The sequence below is a fragment of the Calliphora vicina genome, chromosome 4, assembly GCF_958450345.1.
Source record: "Calliphora vicina chromosome 4, idCalVici1.1, whole genome shotgun sequence".
NCBI classification, from domain to species: Eukaryota; Metazoa; Arthropoda; class Insecta; order Diptera; family Calliphoridae; genus Calliphora; species Calliphora vicina.
The window spans coordinates 81,534,456-81,558,311 of NC_088783.1; positions in this window are offsets into that span (position 1 = coordinate 81,534,456).

Genomic DNA, 23,856 nt, shown 5'->3' on the forward strand with positions numbered 1-23,856 from the left:
TCTTCTACCTTTTATAAACTCTTTTTGTTTACGATTAACATTGAAATTTTCTGAAGTTTCCACAACCAAAAGTGGTATATACATACATATGTATGTAAGTTTGTCATTACGTGTGTAAAATTTGAGACCCAAACAAAGTACTTACAATGTATGTCCTACATATATATTCTTGATCCTTATGAAATTCTAAATCGATTGAGCTATATCCAATAAGCTTTTTTAAAAAACAATATTATGCACATTTAAATAAAAAAAAAAATTCTGCTCTTTAATTTAGCTTGAGAAAGTATTGAGAATTGTTTATCAAAAAGCAATAAATGAAAATATAATATAATATAATCAGTATATTCTTCCCAAAATCACTGTATGCAAAACACTTTTATCTTTTTTTCCTTCTAAGCTCGCTCTTTATTCGAGAGAACTTTTCTCATTTTATTATGTTTTTATTATATCTTGAATGAAACTACAATAATTCTGAGTTTTTTGGTTGATTTTACATTCATATGGTTGATATGTTCTATTATTTTTTACTGTAGATACTGGTTGGTGCCTTTGCTCCGATTCTGGATATTTGTTTGAAGATTTCATGTTAAGTGAACCAACTTTTGAAATCGATGTCTTCCGATCGGCATGAAACTTGCACCAAGGTTAGTTCTATTGGATAGTAACTCAGACACAATTTTTCAACAAGATCGGTCGAGAACAAAATTTCACATTTTGGCCAAGAAGGGTTTTTTCTTATCCATGTAACTTATTTACCTATTGTTCTTATCTAAATGTGTTCCAAATAGTTTAGATAGCTCTTTCTTCAATCTTTCGAAAAAAAAAATAAAACAATTTTAATATTTTTTTTCTGAAATCAAAAACTTCTTTGACCAAAACGGGCCTTTTTTTTCTTAAAATAAAGCTTAGATATTTTCCTTGAAAACCTATTTGGTCGCTTAGTGGGATGCGAGTGGGATATCTATCAAAATAAATATTTTGTAACTCAACACATAAAATTTTAGATTTTTTTTGCAAAATCGATCTTTTTTCAATTTGGGCCCTTTTTTCCAATTTTTTTTTCACTCAAAAGAAAGCTTAGGTCCATTTGTTTAAGAAAATTTTGCTCTCTTAGTGGGATGCGAGTGGGATATCTATTAAAATAAATATTTTGTAACTCTAGAAATAACTCTAGAAATAAATATTTTTTTTTTCAATATGGGCCCTTTTTTTTTTTTGCTCAAAAGAAAGCTTAGGTCTTTTCCTTTAAGACCTATTTTATTGCTTAGTGGGATCTGAGTGGGATATCTATCTATTTTTATGCGCGTAGAAAAAGTTAAGGGCGTAGCTGCATTTTCCAATATTTGATACCGTTTTAAAAAACTAAAATAACGAAATTTGTAGAATTTTTGTTTTGCAAAAAAATATATTTCTGAAACGACTGCATAGATTAAAAAAATCTACGTCTTAGTTAAAGGTAATGTTATTGCCGAATTTCGGTTTTTCAGCGTACCCGAATTAGATTAACCCGCGCTTGATAGAAAAAAAGGGTAAAATTCGTACACAGTGTTATTAATACCTAAATTGTGATGTCCATGTTATTAGCCAACTTTGCGTTTTCGCAACAGTTCACCACACCCAACATTTTCGGTTTCAGTAATCAGGAGGTTAATAGGAACCAGCGGTGGCATGTCACAGTGTCCATTGACATAATGTCCATGGACATTATGTCACTCCAAAAGATGACATTATGTCATTTTGGTAGTGTCATAATGTCCATGTGTAAAGTGTCGTAAAGTCCATGGACATAATGACACTTTTGGAGTGACATAATGTCCATGATATTTAAAAAATAATTTAAGTATTTATGTTTTAATTTAACTTCTATCGAATTTACCGTTGTAAATTTAAAGTAGTAATAAGACGATAGCTGCGATTTTTAGTTATCTGTTATCTGAATTTAGTTGAGTTCAGACGTCACAAATTTAAAGTTTAAAAAAGTAAAAGTATTAAAATGGGTAATGTAAAATATAAATATGAAAAGAAAGTTCAATAAAAAATTTAAGAACTTTCACTTCAAAAAAATACTTTTTAATAATTTATTTACAAGAAAGGCTTTATTTAGCGAAGCCGCCTGCCGCGTTCTATGGAGGAGAAAGTCCCTAAGAGCGGCCGTAGGCCGCCACGCAGAAAAACTTTATTTACAAAGACAAGTTTTATGCAAAGTGACATAGTGTCCATGGACATTATGACACTACCGAAATGACATAATGTCCATGGACATAATGTCACTTTATGGGGTGTCATAATGTCCATGGACATTATGTCAATGGACACTGTGACATGCCACCGGAACCAGCATACTAAAATTTGTAAAGAAATGTAAACGATTTCGGGTAGTGGTACAAGATTTTTTTTCCAAATTGTTTTTTATTTTTTTTATAGATTAAAAAAAGGTCAAAATTTGAGGTTGTCCCGGTTTTTTCTCATCCATTTGTGGGCCGATTTTATCTTCCGAGCCGGAAGAATTCCAGATATATGAATCATGTATGTAAGTTATTTGGGGCTACGGAAAGTTGATTTCAACATGCAGACGGACAGACGGACTTCGCTATCTATAACGATTCAGAATATATATACTATGAGGGGTGGCAAATGAAAAATGTAGAAATTACAAACGGAATAACAAACTTATATATAGTTCCCGTGCCACTCATGGCGAAGAGTATAAAAATTGTCTGTACATTGTAAGGTTATGGCAAACTTTGTGTTAGAATTAACCAGTTCAATTTGATTTCGGTTCGTTCATTCTGAAATTATTAAACTGAAACCCTTAATTGTTATGGTATGAAATTTTTTAGTGGCACTACCAATCAAAATTGGGTGGCAGAATCAAAAATTAACCCTACACATGCTCCAGGGGTGGTGTATGAGGGCTCAAAATAATATTTTTAAACATGTGCCATTTTTTTGAAAAAACGTGTGTTATAATTTCCGAATTATAGGCATTTCAAAATTTAAATTTTAAAATTTTGTCATACTTTGGTCCGCTTTTTTAAAAATATAGAGAGTACTTTTGAACCGAATGGACTCAATTTTTTCTGTTAGTTTTACAACTTACCAATAATATACAAATTATTTCAGATCAATCCAAAAATAAACTATTTTCAATTTAAAAATTCAAAAAATATTAGATTTTTGCTGTTTTTTTGGCGAAAAGGTGGCTTAACTCTTTTATTTGTTAAAAAAAACTTCCTTTAAGAACATATGTATGTATAACCATGATACAATAATTGTAGAAGGTAGAATCACTAAGGAGAGTTTTCAATATTTAGCCCTATAACGTCAAACTTTGATTTTGAATTTTTTTCATATTTTCTTTTGTTTGACGTTACAAGAAATGTATAATTGAGAATTTATTTTTTACTGAGTGTACCTTATGTTGTTGTATCATGTGTATAACAATTTTATGTTTTTCTGTAAGGTATCTTTACGGAGAATATTTTAGTATAAAAAAAATCATGTTCTATTTTTTAAAATGTCGCCCCTACGGCCTTCGGAATTTGACCTAATTTTTATAAAAATTTCAACTTTGGACCAATTTAAATCTCGTACCATAAAACAAATTTCAAATATATGTATGTATGTTTTTTTATGTTGTTTTATTATTTAAAAAAAACTTTTTATTTTGAACTTTTACGTACATTTTGTTTTTTTAATTTTTTGAAATTTCTTTTTTTTATTTACATTCATTGAAAAATATTTTCAATTATTTGAATGTATATGTAGTTGGAAAAAGTTTTAAAGCTTTTTTTCAAATAAAAACAAAATCTCGACTTCAACAAAAATTAACTTTAAAATTTCTTTCATAGTTGTTTATAAACTTTTTACAAGTTGAAAAATGTATTATGAATATGGGGTTATTATATACTTTTTTATATTTCTACATAGTTGGCATCACGGTTTAGTAGACGCTTTTGTTGATGGTCTGCTTTCTTTGCTACCGATTCAACTCGAAGAAGAAACAACAAAAATAACAACATCAAGTTCTTTTCATTCTTCTGCTGCGGTTATCAAAGTTGGCGGCTATAAGCAGCTTGCGGCAGCAGCGTTTGCTCATGCGCCGTAGTGTACCAGATGAGTAGTTTGCATTTGTTGTTTTTTCTCACCGAATTGTGAACCATGGCTTGAATGGATTTTTTGATTTTGAAAATATTTGAGTTAAACTTTTATCTGCTTGAGTGAATTGTGGTGGTATGCAGAGAAAAATTGAGTTCAGTTGGTTGAATAAAAGCAAAAAAACATTTTCGAATTGAATTGTGATTTTTCTTTTAAAATCATTCACAAAAACTACAAAGATTTATATGTTAAATATGTATATTTTTGTTTTTGTTGCACTTGACTCAATTTTATTTGGTGTTAAAGAGGAAAAAAAAACTAATTCCAGCTTCTCTACATAGATACGGTTTGTACTCAATTAAAGTTGAAAAGTCGTATTTTATTCGTCTACAAACAATTTCTTTTGCAGTTAAAATGTGTGTTTTTGTTATTTGGTTGGCTGGTTGTTTTCAGTTTTTTGGTTTTGATTTTAGCCGTTTTTAGCAGAAGAAAAGTTGTCAATCGAGACTTTCGGCTTTTGGGTTAGTTTGTATTGAATTTTTGTTTTTGTGTTCATGTTTTATTGAATGTTGCAGTTGCAATACCGTGATTTTTCACCAAATGTCTTCCAAATCCGGTTGCATGTTGTCTTGATTGTGTGTTTTTTTTATTTTTTTTGTTTGTTTTCTGTTTTGTCTTCTTAAAATGTATTTCTTTTTGTGTGTTTTTGCATACACGAATTGTTGTTGCTTTAGTTTTGCTCATTTCTTCAGTTGCATTCGAATTTCGAAAACGATTGATTTCGTTTGCAGCATGAGGAGCAGATTAAAAGGAGGTTGAGATGATGATGGCATTCTTTGCGATATTTGCCAAGATTTACATGGACAACCTTGAACCTTTTTTCTTTTTTTTATATTTTGTTCTTCATTTATTTTTTGCTCACACAGAGAACAAACAACAAACAGCAAAAAAAGAGTTATTATGCAAAGAAATAAAAATGTTGTAAAGATCTGCTTACAACAGGTGGAAATGTCGTGATTGCAAAAAGAAACGAATTGTAATGAATTTAAAGAAAATGTTGTAATGTGGATTTCTTAACGTTCATGATAGCATCTCATGCTGTACGTATGTACATATGCATTTATAGTCTTTATAATTTATGGTAGTCGAACAGAGTGAAAATTGTTTGAATGGAGATATTCTACTTACTTGGGCAACGATTATTTGAGATATTTTAGACTTAACTGAAATGCGATTTTTTGTTTTTGGAATACAAAATTATGTATATTAATTTTTACACTTACTTAACTATTTGTGGTACATCAGTAAGAATTTCAATATCAATTATTCCAAAATCTAAATTTTTGGGACCCTTATCAATAGATTTGTTGATATTAAAATATGACATTTCAATGATAATATTTTGTAAAAAAACTAAATTGCTAAATAATTTTCACTAGGGATACTGAAATGAATCAATACATACAAATATTTATTCGTATCAGAAGAAAATTTTAAAATTTTGGGGTTAATTTTTTATTGCATATTTCCACATTAATTTCATTTCACTCATTTATTTTCATTTCATTCTAAAAACAGAAATAGTTTTTCAGTATAAGCTTTTCGTTTGCTGTCACAAAAACTAAAGAAAAATCAGTTATTTTTACGTAACTTGTTAGTTATAAAAACAACATTAAAAAATAAATGAAAAATTCCTTTGATTCAAATGAAATGTTAGCGGTCCGTTTTTTGAATATATTTATAGTTATTATTAATGAATTTTGAACTGTTGAATTTACCTACATAATATTTTGAGTGTAGATTTCTTGAAAGCTGGCATATATGTATGTAATTATCTGACCCCAGATTCAATAATATGAGCTCTAGAGGGATTACTGCCTTCATAGCGATGCTTTTGATCTGCTGTGGTAAAAGTCGCTCATATAAAAAGGAGATATTAGTGACCTGGTGCATTTTTCTATATGGTTGTTAAACTCATACTAGTGTATGGTGTTCTTACTTAGTGGAAGGTTCACGATAGATCCACCCATCCTACATTTTAGTTTTTTGGATAAGAAACTACATATTTTGGCACTGATAATTACATATGATATTTGAACACCACTTTGTCATGCAGAACTGGCTTCCTGTTGACATTACGGCCAGAAGGGATGCTCTCAAAGCTGATACCTCTAGCGCATGAAACTTAAGGATCTTCGGCAATGAGATTATATTGGGTTGTATAGAATCAAAAATCTGGATTGACTTATTTTCTTTTTAATGATGTGAGGTAAGTTTTCTGTGTTAAGTTTTCCCTAATTATTTTTCTTATTCTAAGTTATATATCAGTGGATAGGGGATTTTGTCTATTTTTCAAATATATATATGTTGTTTTGGACTTCTATGGGGACTTGAATCAGCATTTATGAATGATTGATGTATATCGAAATTTATGTTAATATCATTATATACAAAATATTTATTGACAATAAAATATTTTTCTGATACAGGTGTTATATTATTATTATTATTATCTCTCAAAAGTAGGTAGAAGGATTTATTTTCATATACAATTTGTTTATTAAATTTTATCTCGATATTAATTATTATAAGACAATTATGAATGTTGAATGTAGTCCGATTTCCGCAATAATCTACGGTATAATTTCAGAGTATTTAAACTTATTTTGTGCAACATTTTATAAGAATTGCAGAATAATCAACATATGACAATTGTATGGGGCCTGGGGAAATCATGGACCATTTTCAATACCAAACAAACCTTATCAACAGAGAGTATTTGTGGACAATTTTAGCCAGCTAGCTCCTTTGTGCCCAATAGTGTTTTAAAAAGACAGACAGAAGCAAAATTTATGTTATAAAATAAAAATATTTTATTTTAAATATAGGGAGGAAACAAAAATGTTAGACAAAAATTTCAATTGTAAATAACTTTTGAACTGCCTTTCAAAGTTTTACATGATTGGTATCATTTTACTATGAAGATAGCATATCGCTACCTTAATATAGAAAGGCCCTAACTAACATTTTCATTACTTTAGAGGAGAAGGAAACAATTTAATAAAACTTAAAGTTCTGTAGTTGCAATTTTTTTTTTAACACAGACTTTTATAAAGGTCTTCAACCAATTTAATGTTGTGACATTTAATTTTATTTTATTAATGGTGTATTACGGGATTATATATCGAAGTATGCAAAAACCTAATTTTGGGAAAAAACAATGCAAAAGTTAAAATTTTTATGGATTTTTCACTATTATTAAGTTCAGAATATAGGTATAAATATGAAATATTTTTTGTGTCAAATTTATTTTAATTCAATGAATTTGTTTATGCTTTGTTATATTTTTACTTAAATATACATATGTACATATTTCTTTTTTCTTCTTGGAACAGCACTCTGGGTATGACCCCTACTCATGCAAACGGTGTATGGAACGACACCATTTTTCCGATTTGAAGACTAGCAAGTCTTCCGTCGCTGAGTAGATTGTTGGACTCTAATGGAGAGTATGGTAGTTAACTATACTCTCCATAACTTTGGAAAGTGCAGAACAAGTTGCTATTGGGCGATAATTTTCAGGGTTGTTAGCCTCTCCCTTTTTAGGAATTGGCGTTACATTACCAACCTTCCAACATACAGGAAATTTTCCGGCACGGTATAAAGTGCTGAAAAGGTTAGCTAATGGACGAGCCAGCGTCGAAGAACATTGCTTCAAGGCCAGTGCTGGAATACCATCTTGCCCAGGAGACTTATTTACGTTGAGATCCGATAAAATACTTTTAACAGCAGAGCTCGAAAGAATATATTTGGCATAGTCCGGTTCGGGCAGTGGTTGAGCCCGAACTCGAAAGGTTAGCTTTATCAGCCGGGTCAGTAAATGTTAGGCCATCCTTTAAAAGAGCCGGAGTTGAGGAAGTAGCATTATCCTTTACTCTTTTAACGAATGACCAACAACTTTTGTTACCCCAACTTAAATATATTAATGAAATAAATAGTTTTTATTGTTTAATTTGATGTTTTTTGTCGTTAAACTAAAATCCCGAAGTCCCGAAATATCCCGGGATTTACATTTCTAAAATCCCGAATCCCGGGATTTGTAAAACCCAGGTTTCGTTTTATGTGATAGATGCGTTCCAAAAAAATTTGCATAACTTGAATTCGCATCGTATAAAAACTAATAATTCGTTTCAAAATTCTAAAATACCGCATAAATTCAAATTTTAATTAAAAAATTAGAACAAAATCGCATAAAAAAAATTAACAAAAATATATTTATTTAATTTACTTAAACAATTAAAACCAAATAAGTTAAAAAAAATAAACCAAAATATAATATTAATTCATTAATTACAGAAAAAGTGAAAAAGGTCCAAAAAAATGAGCTAAAACAATTTTTCTGGAAATTCTGTAAATATGTATGATTAATCTAAATCACATGATTAATCTTGATCATTAGATGATATAATCTTATTGTCATCATATGGTAAAATATCATTAATTAATCTAGTGAATAGGGGACGACCTCAAAGAATTTCATTGTTTCTTTTCTTGCAAAATAATTTTTTTACTTTTTTAAAAAATGAACCATTTTTTTATTTATTTAATTTTTTTTTTTGCTCAAAACAAATGTCTTTTATTTTGATCGTTTAGTGGGATACAAGTTTTATATACAATCAGGTCTCGTTTTATGCGATAGATGCGTTCCAAAAAAATCGCATAAATTGAATTCGCATAAAACGATACTCTAGCTTCATATAAAAATTAATGATTCGTTTCAAAATTCTGAAAAACCGAATAAATTCAAATTTTAATTAAAAAGCCACAGCCAAATCGCATAAAAAAAATCAATAAAAATATAGAGTAGTTTTGACTTACCTGCCTTTCACTTAAGAGGATTTTGCATATAAGTGCACAAAACTTGTGCTTTGTATATTTATTTACCAAACTTCATATAAATTCAATAATTTAAGTGCATTGTTCGTTCGTACCTGCACATTTAAGATAAGTGCATAATACTTTTGGAAGCTATAACTGGTTTTCATGAAAAAAATATCATTTAGCTGCCTAATACAAAATTAAATCAAAACAAAATAAGGAAAATACGATTTTGAAAAAATTAAAAGTTTGCAACTTTTTAATAATTTGAAACGTAGCTAAAATAACAAATATGTCGTTATGTTTAGACGGAAAAATCACAAAGCTTCATGTAAATTATTTGCCGTTAGCTGCTTTTTTGGGCAGTAAACTTAAATGCACTTACCAGCATCAATGAGCACGTAAGTGTATTAAGGTTAACTGCATTTTTATCTTACCTGCACAAAATATCGTGCAAAGTTGGTTGTGCAGCTAAGTCAAAATTACTGTATTTATTTCATTTACTTAAACAGTAAAAACAAAACCCGTTTAATTATAGAAAATGTTCCAAAAATAAGCTAAAACATCTAAAATTTTAAAGTCTGTTAAAATTCCAAAAAAAAATCGTTAATTTAAAAATCGCATAAATTTGAATCCGCATAAAACGAGACCTGAGTGTATATCAAAATAAATATTTTGTAACTCAAGACATACCATTTTTTTTTCACAATCAAAAAGTTTTTTACCATTTTTGTAAAATGGGCACTTTTTTATTTATTTTTTTGCTTAATGTGTGAAAAGAGATTAATTTTTAACATTTTGTTCGCTGACATTTCTTTCTCCAGGAACTGGGACTAAGACTCAGAGAAAATATTTTTTTATAATTTATTACTTTACTTTAGTAGCATTATTCCAAATTTCCACCGAACATTCGATTTTCAACTTCTTCAAATCCCATTTTATACGCATGAGAATTGATTTTATTATCAACAATAAGTAAATACTACGTTTAACGTATTTTCACGACTCTTAAAGCAATCAATTTAAGAAGGAAATTTCATAATACGGCTACGAGTATCAAACTCAAAATCGAAAAGCAACAAAACTGTTTAATTTATAACAGAGCAAGTAACCAAACAATCCTTCAAAACTGAACTGAACGAAAACCCCAAAGAGTAAACGAATAAAAAAATCAAGTTTAAAGATACAATTCCCACCATAACAGTTCTACCCAGTGACAGCCTCCCAACCTACCTGACGCCCTAACCAAGCACAAGCATCCGTACTTGATGCCAAAGCCAACCATGGCATCACAAACCACATACCAAAAAACAGGTGATAACACAGGTACAACAACATTATTAAAAATTAAAAAAAAAAACAAAACAAAAAATACAAACATCAACAACAACATTCAATGGACAACCGAAAAAAAATATATTTGAGGATGCAACTTAAAAAATGCTGTGCGCATGCGTAAATTTGCCAAACTCCAACATTATTCAGAAATTTTCTTCAAAATGTTTATAGGAATTTACAACAGCAATAACGACAAACATAAATGCAACAAAGTAGAGACAAAAATTCAGCAACAAACACAATCAAACAAACAACAAGCCGAGGTTTGTCGTACTCGTGCTCTTGAGAACTCAACTCAAAACCTTTGGCAGATCATAAAACATTGTGAAATTTAACTCAAATATTTTGAGTAAAACTAAATAAGCATGCATGAACTTGAACTTCATTGAGGCTTCGACTAACAACAGCAACAACCAGAGAAAGACAATACGAGTCGCAGACCATTCTGCCCCAAACAAACTTTAATAAATTCAGTTTGCAAAATAATGAAGAAGTATCTTTAACTGATCAGACACAAAGCGCACAAGCAGTGTTTTCGCAGAATGAATTCACATTCGAAAATACATTTTACATAAATTTAAACTTTTTTATAGAAATTTTGACAAAGAACAATGTTTCGCGTTAATTGTAGATCAATGGTTGATATTAATTTGGAGGCTCCTATATAAAGACTATAACGGAAATATTTCAGTTACATATTAAGATGTAAGATGCGAACACCAAGATCAATTCAATATAATGATACCATAGCAGAACTTCCAATAATGCAACATTAATTTTGGTACAAACGATTTCAAGGGTGAATACACCAGTTTAATAAAGACAATTATAAATCAGGTCCACACCTCACCTAATTAACTACGCAATCAATCCAATATGATATCAGCCTTAGCCATCTTACATGAACTAACTCTTTCTCATGCGGGACCTTGGTGGTGATGGATAGAAACATTCCATAAACAAAATACATACTCACAAAATACATTCTCGCTCAAACTCACCACGTACGCAACTTCCACGATGCACGATCAACAAAAAATTAGTGGTATTAAATAGGAATATTTTAATACCACTTCATCCGAGCTGAAGCACACCTATAGCTCACCGAAGCTTATGATGAAAGTGTTTCATCGGTTTCAATTTGCTATAGATGGCTTGTGCGGTTCAGAAATGGTGAAATTGACACAGTAGAGAAATATCACCCAGGCTAGCAAAAAAAGTTTAAAGACCAAGAATTGGATGCATTACTGCATGAATATTGTTGTCAAACTCAACAAGAGTTTGTTGAATCATTGGGAGCTACTCAAGTAGCAATTTCAAAATATTTACGAGCAGCAGGATTCATTCATCCAAAAGCAAGGAAATTGGGTAATATACGAATTGAAGCCGAGATGTCTTGAAAGACGATTTTGCATGTCCGAAATTATGCTTGAACGCTATAAAAAAAATCATTTTTGCACCGAATTATTACTTGCGATGAAAAATTAATCCATTACGATAATTCGAAGCGTAAGAGATCGTATGTGAAGCTCGGCCAACCAGCCGAATGGACACCAAAGCCAAATATCCATGGCGCTAAGATAATGCTGTGTATTTGGAGAGAGCAAAAGGATTCTATTAGCTGCTGAAATCTGGACAGACAATCACAGGGAACCTGTACCAAACGCAACTGATTCGTTTGAAGCGAGCATTGGCCGAAAAGCTTCCAGAATATACGGTCAGTCATGAAACCGTAATAGTCCATCATGATAACGTTCGGCCATATATAGCAATACCTGCTAAAATGTATATAGAATGAAGTGGTTGGGAAGTTTCAACCGCTTTATTTGTTTCGATCGCTTCACTTTGGAAAAGAGTATCCGATATTGACCTCAAGATCAATATCGGATAGTTAACAATGGCCAATGCTTTAAATAAATTTATATTGTATAAACGTTTCAAAATAGAAGCTAAGTATTTGAAAAAAATCCACATTTTTAAATAATACACCCAATAAGACATATATGAATGTTCAAATCATTTCCTCAGGGGTATCATTATTGGATGCTCAAAAAATATTCGGGTGAGGCTTTTGTATGGGCGCTAGGTGAAATCATGGATCGATGTTGTTTTCAATACCAAACAAGCCTTAACAACAGAGAGTATCATTCCCACGACAGCTAATCACCATTTTTGACTATTGCCTGAAGTAGAGTGCATGTCTATATCGATTTAAAAATATCCTATCAATCAATTACGAAGCCAGTTCTTTTCAAATATTTGAGAAAAATATTACAATTATTTAAAAAATTACATTTCATTAAAAAAAATTGATATTGATTATTTTTCACGACTAAATGGTTGAGATATTGCCTAAGAACTTTTTTAGAAATAAGAGGATATTTTAGACAAATATTTGAACAAACTTTTTTTTCGAAATTGTTTTTTAAATTTTCAAATTTTTTTTTTTAATTTTTTTTTATGCAACAAGAATTTTTGACAAAAATTGTTTTTAAAATTTTCTAATATTTTTTTTTAATTTAAATTTTTTTTTACAAAAAGAATTTTTGACAAAAAAAGTTTTTTGATGAAAAAAAAATTCGGATTCAAAAATATTTTTCCCGATTTTGACCCATTGTAGGTCCAACTTACTACAGCCTTATATATATCGTTGCAATGGACTTTGAAATATCTATCATTAGATATCCATATTGTCTATATTAATGACATAGTAAACCAGATATAGATCAAAAATAGGCCAAAAATCGAGGTTGTCCTGGTTTTTTCCTGATATCTCATCGATTTGTGGACCGATTTCGTCGATTTTAAATACCAATCGAGACGGGAGAATTTCCGATATATTGATGTATGAATTATCTATGCAAGTTATTTGGAGGCTACGGAAAGTTGATTTCAACATACAGACGGACAGATGGACAGACGGACATGGCTATATCGACTTCGCTGTCTATAACGATCCAGAGTATACATATATACTTTGTGGGGTCGCAAATGAAAAATGTAGTAATTACAAACGGAATGACAAACTTATATATACCTTTGCCACTCATGATGAAGGGTATAAAAATGGTATTACTTCTTCTCGGTTGTCAAAAAAGTTCACCCACAAAACGCTCTAAAGTTTGGTGATAATTCTTTTATTTTTTTTATCAAAAAAACAAAAATAGTTTTTTTTATCAATAATCAACCTGACTCGAATCTTTATTTAAAAAAATCCGCTTTTTTACTATAAAAAATAAAAAAGTAATAAAAATTTGAGAAACATATGACTTAAAAAACCAATTTTGTGGGTGAGATTTTTAGTCCAAAATGACCCGAAAAAAATGTTATCGTAAATAACACAAAATTTGCCATCGCGTGGTGCTAGGGCCAAAATTTGGTTATAGCCCTAGTGTCGGCTCTCATCTTATATTCCAAAATGGTGTTCACATAATTTAATTTTCTCCTCTATAATTCGTTTATACATTATTTTACAATTGGATCAGTTTTTTTTAGAAAATTCAGCTAATTACACCTTTTATTTGTGATCGACCCCACTGTGCGACGACAGGAGCAACATCAGCCAGTTAACCACAATGTACTCGCACATTCTCGCACAAATAAATAATTCTGATTCTTATTCTTTACATTTTCATTTCCCCCCGATTTCAGATCTGCTAAGTTACTTCTACTGCACACAAAAGTTGGGGCAAACATGAAGACATTGTTTCGTATATTCATGAATCTCAGTCAGTCAGTATGACATTTTTTTTTTATTATTTGTGGTTCTTTCTGTTTCGGTCAGTTCAGTCAGTTAGTCCGTACCATCCGTCCGTCCGACCCTCCGTCACATATTGAGGCGTTTATTAAACTTGTCTTGTAGTCTACATGCTGCCTTGCCTGACTTCCAGTATTTGGCAAAAGTCTGCCTGCATCTTGTGTGTTTGAATGTGTCTGTGTTGTGTTGCTGTAATCTGCTGGTTTTGCTCTGTCTTCCAACTGCATCCATGTACGAGTATCTGTCATAGTGAACTTAAACTTAGCTTTTTTGCTGCTGCTGCTGCCAGTTTGAGACTTCATTTTCATTGTAAATAACTGCAAAAGAAAACCGCTAGATGTTGTGCGATTTTTTCTTACTTTTTTTTCAATTTTCATCTGCTTCTTCATCTTTGTCGTTGGTTTTTTTTTATTCATTAATGTGTCTGTGCTTTCTAAGTGTTTTTGTTAATATGTATACGTGAATATCTGTGTGTGTTTTTTTATGAATGTAGTTTAGATCTTTTTGAGCATGGTAAGTTACAGTGAATGTAAAAAAAATTTAAACAAATTGGAGTTAGATGAGGTTGATGGCTGATGTACTTACACACAATGGCTCATTGTGACAGTACAGGTCAGCGTTGCTAATTTTTTATCTTCTCCATAAAACAAATCCTAGATTACATCCACATATTCGATTCTAACGATCATCATTATAGGAAGCAGATTTATATAGTGTTCTTCGTATTCTGACTGGAATGATGTTATATGTTGTTCTAATATAATCATTGAGCTCAAGATCAAGAACTGACTATTCCTCCATGGACACTATTATTTTCAGAAACATAGGCCATCTCCGGATATTTTTAGTATCAAATCTGTTTGCATGAATTATAAATGTGTTACATTCTTTGGAAAGGGGATAGAGTAGTGGAAAAGGTGGTGAAAGGAGGAGAAAAGCTTTTAATTGACAACTCTGCAATTGCGCTTTATGTTTGTTATTAGTGCAGGTTGCAGCGCCTCTGGTGGTGAGATGGCGCCTCACAGTGCTTTGTTCAATGGACAAAAATCAAAAACAAGATCATGTCTTTGATGTTAATGAAATTTATATTTTTCAATAGACAACTAAATAACTTATTCGTGTAAAAAATACTTTTTTTATAAATATCTCTTTTTGCCGTCACTAGAGGTCGCTAAAGTTAGTACATTTTCAACATAAATTTTATGGAGAAAAATATTTTTTTTTTTGGTTAACTAAAATCATTGTTAAAAGTTCGCTTTAAAAGATATAAACTCGCGATTGACTGCAAATGAAAGAATATGAATGTGGAATTATGGAAAATTACTGTTTTTGCCAAAAAAGGTTTAACAGTTTAATCTGCGCAATTTTTAATAATTAACGTTTTTTTTATTGTAAGCCTGAAAATCTAAAACTTTGTTGGAATATTAGTAAAATACGTGTTAATCTATTTTGATTATGTTTTACTATAGAATAGCCATAAGTATTATCTATAAGAAAATGTAATCATTAGTTGTCCTTTCGTATGAAAACTATTAAAATTTTGTTTTTGTTTAAATGTATAAATTACCATTTCGTAAATTTTCAATTTGATGGTTTGGGGAAATAGCTCCAGATTTTTGGTTTTTTATAAAATAATACCGTTTTTTCTTTTAAATAACTAAGAAATGTTGCGTTATTTAACAAAAGTAGTTTAATGGCATAAAGTGTATTAATAGGTCTTTATTTGGTTCTTCATGTTGTATGTTTTTATGCTGAAATCCAAAAAAATTCCAAAGTTTGATTTAATTTTGAAAAAAAAACATGTTAATCAATTTTAATTTTTCTTCAATTTTATCTAATGCCTATCTCTTATTTATTATAATGTGAAATTATTATTTGTCCGTTTTGACTAGAACTTTAAAAAAAAAATTTTTTTGGTGGCACCCATAAATAATACATTTTTACAGTAAATGTAAGTAACTCAATAATTGAATATAACCTACATATCCTTAGGTTGAGATAGTAATATGAGCTTCTGCTGATATTAGGAACACTTAAAGTATAATCCAACATCCAGTTTCTAATATTGCAGCTGAACCATAAGGCTATCAACATTTGAAAATGTCCGTCCATCCGTCCTTCCGAATTTAGAAAATATATACAATATTTTCAGTATTTTTTAAAAAAAAGGATATATGGCAGTTATGTAAATCTTTACTAGAATTGAAATGTTAATAAATTAATTAATCTAATATTATAAGAGAACAATAATTTCTGAAGATTAATAAATTTATTCAGGTTTATAGGTTTTTTAAGGAAAAGGATGTATGGCAGCCACCCGAATCCTTGCTGCGATCGTAATAAAAATGTTCACAAACAACAATAACTTTATTAAAATGATTATAACCAAATTGGTTCCAAAATAAGAAACGATTTCTACGAATTTTTTAAAAAAAATTAGATGTTATACAGGATATTAAAATCTTGATGTCTTGGAATTATGAATATCCTTCCGATAAAATTTTCATAATTTTGCATCTAATATTATAAGAGAACTATAATTTCTGAAAATTAATAATTTTATACAGGTTTATAGTTTTTTTTTAAGAAAAAGGATGTATGGCAGCCACCCGAATCCGTGCTGCGATTGTAATAAAAATTTTCACAAACAACAATAACTTTATTAAAATGATTATAACCAAATTTTAAAATGTTAGGAGTATAACTGTGAATTTTATTCAAAATTATATGTTCAGGATATATGGGAGGCACCCGTGTCCTTTCACGGATTTTTTCAAGAATTATATTTTTTCTTAATCTGACCAAAAGGTAATATTCTACTAATTTTTATTCGTCTGCAATAACTCCTTCTATTTTTGTCCATTGCCTATATGAAAACAAAGCACTGTGCGCCTTAGTCAAGCCAACAACCTTTATTTAATTATTTTACTTCGGTGGCGTTATAGTGTTATACCAGGGCGCTGTGATAAATATTAGTTATTAGTAAACTAATAGTTATTATAAACTGATGTTGTTGATTGGCAGCGGCTGGGAATCGAACGCAGGCCACAAATACCATATCATGCTTAATGATCAAACGCGCTAACCAATTAAGCCACAGCACCCTTAAAAGTGCCTTCTTCTTTGCAGTTGGAACCATTACATTGGTATTGTCCTCTTTTGTCATCAGAACAACTTTAGCTGATTCAATTTTATAAATAGCAGTTATACTGTATCTTGTTTCGAAAGACATTCTAATGATGTCAAAATCATCAGTATACGTGAGGAATATAGGACTTTTGCTCTTAATATAGGGAGATTTATTTAATAATTCTTTATATAACCACCACCAAAAATTTGGTATATTGATTTTGTTATACCGTTTGTAACACATCGAAATATTCATCGCATTATGGGTCCTTATAAAATTCTAAGACGATCTAGCTATGTCCGTCCATCTGTTTGTCGGTTGAAGGGACGGTAGGACCCACAGGGTCAAGTGGAACCAGAGAGGCAACCTCCAAAAAATATGATGAAAATTAATGTTTTTTATATAAAATGTACAAAAATCGGTGTCAGTATTATATTGGTGGATGGGTATATAAGTTTCGGCACAGTCCACAGTGGGGCTGAATCAAAATTTTTTCCATCATTTTTAAAGGGCTGATCGTATAGTTATTGAAATGGGCAATAGAAATTCAATATTTTTGATAAACTGAGTTTTAAATGTAGCATTTTTGAATCTAATTGAGATATTGACTTGAATTTTTTTTGTAAGACCAAAAATTAACTTATCTGATCAAAAAAATTAGTTCGGAATAAATGTGGATCAAATTGTTCCTGACATTTGCAATTCTATTAAAATTTTGATAAAAAATTTAGTTCTAGAAGCTCAATAAATATGGCTTTATTTGTTAACAAAACTCAATGAAATTTTCATCGTTTTTTATATTTGTCATTCTAAATAACAAAGTATAAAAAAACTTGCCAAAAGGTCAAAGGGAATCCCGTAATTCCAAAAAATTGGAGCGAAAATCCCAAAAATTGTATTTTTTACATTTCCTTCGGGGCTTGGAAAGTACTTTAGGAATAAAGCCGTTTTCTAATCCCGGCTTTTAGATTTTAGAACATGTGGCCCATATTTGAAATTTTGATACAAAAAATAGGTCAAATTCTGAAGGGCGTACGAGCGACATATTAAAAAATAGGACTTGTTTTTTATAACAAAATGTTATGCGAAAGATACCTTACAGAAAATCATAAAACTGTTATATATCGATGGCTTAATATAAAAAAAGCGTAACTATTTTTTTTTTTTTAAATTTCAATGAAAAAAGGGTTAAATAAATAACTTCATTGAAATAAAAAAAAACTTATTTTAAATGAGAAATAAGGAGTGAGATCGAAAAATTCTTAACATACATATATGTTTATAAAAAAGAAACCACTAAACTTACAGCTTTAATTTTTTTTTTATTTGATTGAAATTATTATTACAATTTACAAAAAAAATTATTTTTATAGTTTTAATCACTAGTGATGAAATTTTGAACCTTTTTCGGAAACCCTTCCATTAACGTTTTTATAGTGCTTTCTGTCACTTTGCTCGAACATGTAGTCCATCTCCGTTTAAAATCTACCACACTTTTGGACACCTTTTTTGTACTCTTCAATTCTCTTTTAACAAGAGCCCAATATCTCTCCACTGGCCTTAGCTCCGGGCAGTTTGGAGGATTTGCCTCTCTTGGTACAAATACCACATTATTGTTCTTGTACCACTCAAGGGCTTGTTTGCCATAGTGACAGGATGCCAAGTCAGGCCAAAAATAAGTGGACACATTATGAAGTCTTATGAATGGAAGCAGCCTTTTTTGTAAACATTCCTTGATGTAAATTTCGGTATTTATAGAGCCCGTTGTAACAAATGAGTGGCTTCTTTTGCCGCAACTGCATATTGCTTGCCATACCAAGAACTTTCTGGGAAATTTTGTCTGCTTTTGGGTCCTAAACTTTTCTTCAACATTCCCTCGAGCATCAGCAACATAAAATTTTTGACCTGGAAGTTGCGAAAAATCTGCCAGAACATACGTTTCGTCATCCATTATGCAGCAAGAATATTTTTTTATAAAACTTGACTTCAATTTCCGTGCTCTGTTTTTGGCCTCTAAATTTTTAGTAGCGTTCCTGTCAGGAACTTTTTGAGCCTTGTATGTTTTTAAACCTGCATTAGCTTTAACTTTTCGTACCAAATAGTCCGAGCACTGAGCTAACCGGGCTGCTTTCCTACCGGATGTGTTGGGAGCTCTTTTGAAAATGCGTTCTATTTTTTTGGCTTTAGAAACATCATGTGGACCATTCCTTCTACCTGAACCAGGTTTTCTATCAACTGACAAGTTCTCCCGGTACTGTTTAATAACATTGGAAACAGTTTGACGGCAGACCTTTGTATGCTTGGCCAACTTTTTGTAAGACCAAGTTGGGTTTTGTTGAAAATATTTAATAATTTCAGTACGCACTTTTTTCTGGTCACTCATTTTAATCAGATTAACAAAAAAATTAATATAATTGACATTACACATAATAACTGACATGTTTTTCAAAGGTAACTTGATCAAAAAAAAATTCAAATAATACTTGGGTTAAAAAATGTAATGAAAAACGTGTGTTAAGAATTTTTCGATCTCACTCCTTAAAATGTGATGTTTCTTCTTATTAAAAATTGCATTAAAACTTTTTTTGTATCTAAAATTGTATGGATTTTGTTAAGTTTTTTCCTTCTCCTGTAATGTATTAAAAAATCGAGTTACGCCTTTTTTATATTAAGCCATCGATATATCTTCTTAAAGTTTTCGCTCAAAAACACATCAAAAATGTAAAATTTTTTTTAATTTTTATATTGAAAATCGTTAATTTTTGGATCCATATTGATATTGCTCTGAAATCATTTGTATATTAGTGGTAAATTAATTGTCTAACTAACGAAGAGAATTCGAGTCCATTCGGTACAAAAGTACGCCATATATTTTTAAAAAAGCGGACCAAGATATGGCAACATTTTTAAATTACAATTTTCAAATGCCTATAAATTCGAAATTATAAGAGATAAAAACACATGCCAGCATGGTACGTGTTTAAAACTATTATATTTAAAAGGTACCGCACTTTATAACATGAACTCGGATACTCATACGTCAAATTTTATCACGATCGGACCAACCGTTTAGAAATGTCAGAATTATTTCCAAAAAATGTCGGAATCTTTATTATAACCCGAAAGAACAATATCTGAAATTTATTTAAAAAAAAAAATTAAATGTTGGCCGCGACTACACTGTAGGTCCATTAGGATGGTCCAATTTTCGATTACGCATTCCAGATACCACTTGGGTGCCCCAATAGACCAGCCGATAGTATCCCGCGAATTACGACTATTGACTTCACATAACACCAAAGAAAAAATGCAGAAGGCGGCCAGTTGAAAGGAACTCTTTCCTGAGTTCTCTTATGGTATTAACTGGTTTGTAGATGTCATTTCCAATTGTTACTGAGGTTTTTGTGTCTCTCAGTCCTATTATTCTATCAACTGGCTTTAGCCTTTCATACAGTAGGTAATGAACATCATTGGACTAAACCAACTATGTTTTCCCCTCTACTGTATCTGTATTTACCAACTGCAAAAACTTGGTTGTTGTTGTTGTGTTTTTTAACGAAAATTTGTTGGATGTTTCTATTTTTTTTCTATTTCAACTGCAACAACATATACTACGTACTACTAACTACTTTTTGTGCTGATTACAAATAGTTTTTGAAGAACTCTTCAAATACAAGCTTCTGGAACTTGGATGGCAAACAGAAGACGAAACAGCAACAACCATAACACAACAATAACAAAGCCAACATCAACATCAATAGTCAGAGCTACTAGAACAACAATCAGGCTAAGACAGTTAAGTAAAGTCTACTAACCCGTCTCGTCTGGCTTTATTTAGCAAATCTTTGCAAAGCTCGTACCTACAAATACTCATAGATGGCTGGTTGGTGTAGCCATGTGTGTGTGTGTGTGCATCTATCTGTTCAGCATTTTTCTAGCTTTATTGTTGTTGTCTTCTTTTTTTTGCTATTTTTGCTCCAAGTGCAGCTTTAACAAACCAACAACATCTGCTTGTCTGGCTGAGTTTGGAAAGTGGTTCGCGATCGTTTCTATGTTTGTTTATTTTTCTAGAAGTATTTTTTGTATTATAGGAAACATAGCAACAACCACATGAAGTTATTTGCAGGAAAAAAATAAAAAATACATTTAACCAAAACTGCAATGTATTGCTCCTCTCCACTTGTGGCAGAAGAACAGTATTAAAATTCTCTCGCTTAATATTAGTTTTTGTTGCTATTTCTATAGAAACAGTTAAAAGTAAGTTCTTACTTTGAACAAAATAAAATAATGGAACCAACGAAGAATTTTCTTTAAATATCCATGATATTATTTCTGTACATTTTGGAAAATTTGAAAAAATTGCGTTTTCCCATTTTATTCTAAATAGAAAAATCTTATTCATTCTAATAGAAAATAAATATTTTTTCTTCGATTATTCGAATAATTTTTACCCTACTAGTAGTGCTTTCTTGTCCAACACTACCAATAACGATATTAGGGCAATCTATGCCTGCAAGTGTCCTTTTTGCAAAACTTTGGGGGTAATACCAAATACGATTTAGGAATCTTTGGGAACGACTATAGTATTGCAGTATCAGACTACATGTTACCAACTTGGATTGTTGATTAAATCAGAGTTGCTGGCATGAAAATGCTGATCAGGTGTGGTGTGGTGTACCGATGGTTCCAAAAAGCTTATAGTGACACTGGGGCTTAAATTTAAGGGCCCAATTTTCAAAGTGATATGCCAGTGGGTACCTACTAGGGTATTCATTCGACTAATGCTCGTTCGATTAATCGAATAATTTCTTACGAATAATTATACGAACAATTTAAAAATTACCATTTTCGAATAACGAATAATTCGAAAAATTTTATGTAAAATAATCGAATAAAATGTAGTGTTATAAACCGGTTAACCGAAAAACCGGTTTTTCATCGAAATCTCAGTTTTTTGCGAACCGGTTAATTTAAAATGTTGATTTTCGGTTAATCGGTTAACCGATTTTTAATATATGCTATTAAAATTAATAAATCTCATGTTTTGGTGCAACTTTAATATTCATTGTATACACATTATTGGTATGATTTGAAACCTAAACTGCTGATTTATAATACAAAGCTCTTTAAATTAATATTTTTAAGAATTACAATGATTCTAAATAGTGGACGATGAGTTTACTTAAGAACTTTTTCAGAATAAATTTCACATAATGAAACTATTAAAAATTAAATTCCGCATAATTCTATAAGTTTAGGCTAAATCTTACTTATAATTCATTAAAAACTTAGTGATTTTACCAAACGTTAAATTGAATTCGATGTACATACCTTCTTTCAATAAATTTGACTTCAGTAGTGTGTTTTGTTCTTAAAATTTTAATTTATTAATCATTTCGTCAGTTCTAAAATCCATTATTTGAAATCTGATAATGTAGTTTTTTATACTTAAGCCTAATTAAAAATTTGCTTTCAAATTATATATATAAACAGTTCGAATAATTACCAAAAATCTATAAATAAAATACACATGGCACAGTAAAGACTAATATAAAATCAGTTTCCAATCTCCAGTTTGATTCAACGAATCAACACTAAGGAGCAAAAATGAAAAACACAAAAACATACATAGCTGAATTGTCAACCAAAGGTTGACTACTTTTTGCGTATTTGTAAATGCGTCAATCATTTACTAAAGAATTAGTTACTCACTTTAAAACCCGAATTAATGAACGACATAAAAAAGTTCTTAATACGTTTATATTGTACTTGAATTCAGGATCATGACCAACTAGCTCGAATTTTTTAAAGCAAAGCTTCAAAACGGAAACTATAGGGTTTGCTAGTCAATTGTTTTGTAGATTGTTCGGGAGTTAATCTGATCAGAATATTGTTTTCGAATGTTTTTTAACATTATCAATACTTGAATTAACTTTGTTAACTTTAACGTTATTCTTTGTTTTTCTTTAACAATAAATATTAAAAAAAAGAGAACAAGAGAACAAGAGAAAAATCGAATAATTCGAATAATTCGAATACCCTAGTACCTACCTACTCATCAATATTTCAAGCGGATTTACTTCATCCTAATATGCTCTACTGGGTGTATAAGATTGAGATTGAGGAATTTTGTTATATCGGATAGCCAGGCTACACTTAGGGTCTTATCTTCCTATGAGGTAACGGACTGCATTGCATTTTTGTGCAAAATTTACTGACATTGTCCTGGCGACCTGATCATGAATATCAAGCTAGGCATTCATAGGACCTGAACCTTTCTTGGACATCCCGCATTCGTACGCTATGGAAAGAATTATCCGACAACTTATCAGAGCTCAGAGAGTCCAAACACTTTTACTCTATTCAAATGAATGATCCCAAAAGAAGAGATTTGAGACTAATTACTGGATTATTTACCGGACACATTTATCATAGATACCACCAAATCTGTGCACATGCTTTGCCCATAGCCTCTTTCATCATAATCGGCTTTATACGTAACCTGAATCCTTTATGATATAGTTTAGTGCTGCACAAAAGATCATAAAGGTTATAAAGCCATGGAAACTACCGATACACGATGCACTTTTATTGCACCTAATGCGGTGAGACTATCTACAAATGGTTGCTGGAGATTTATAACCTATTATCT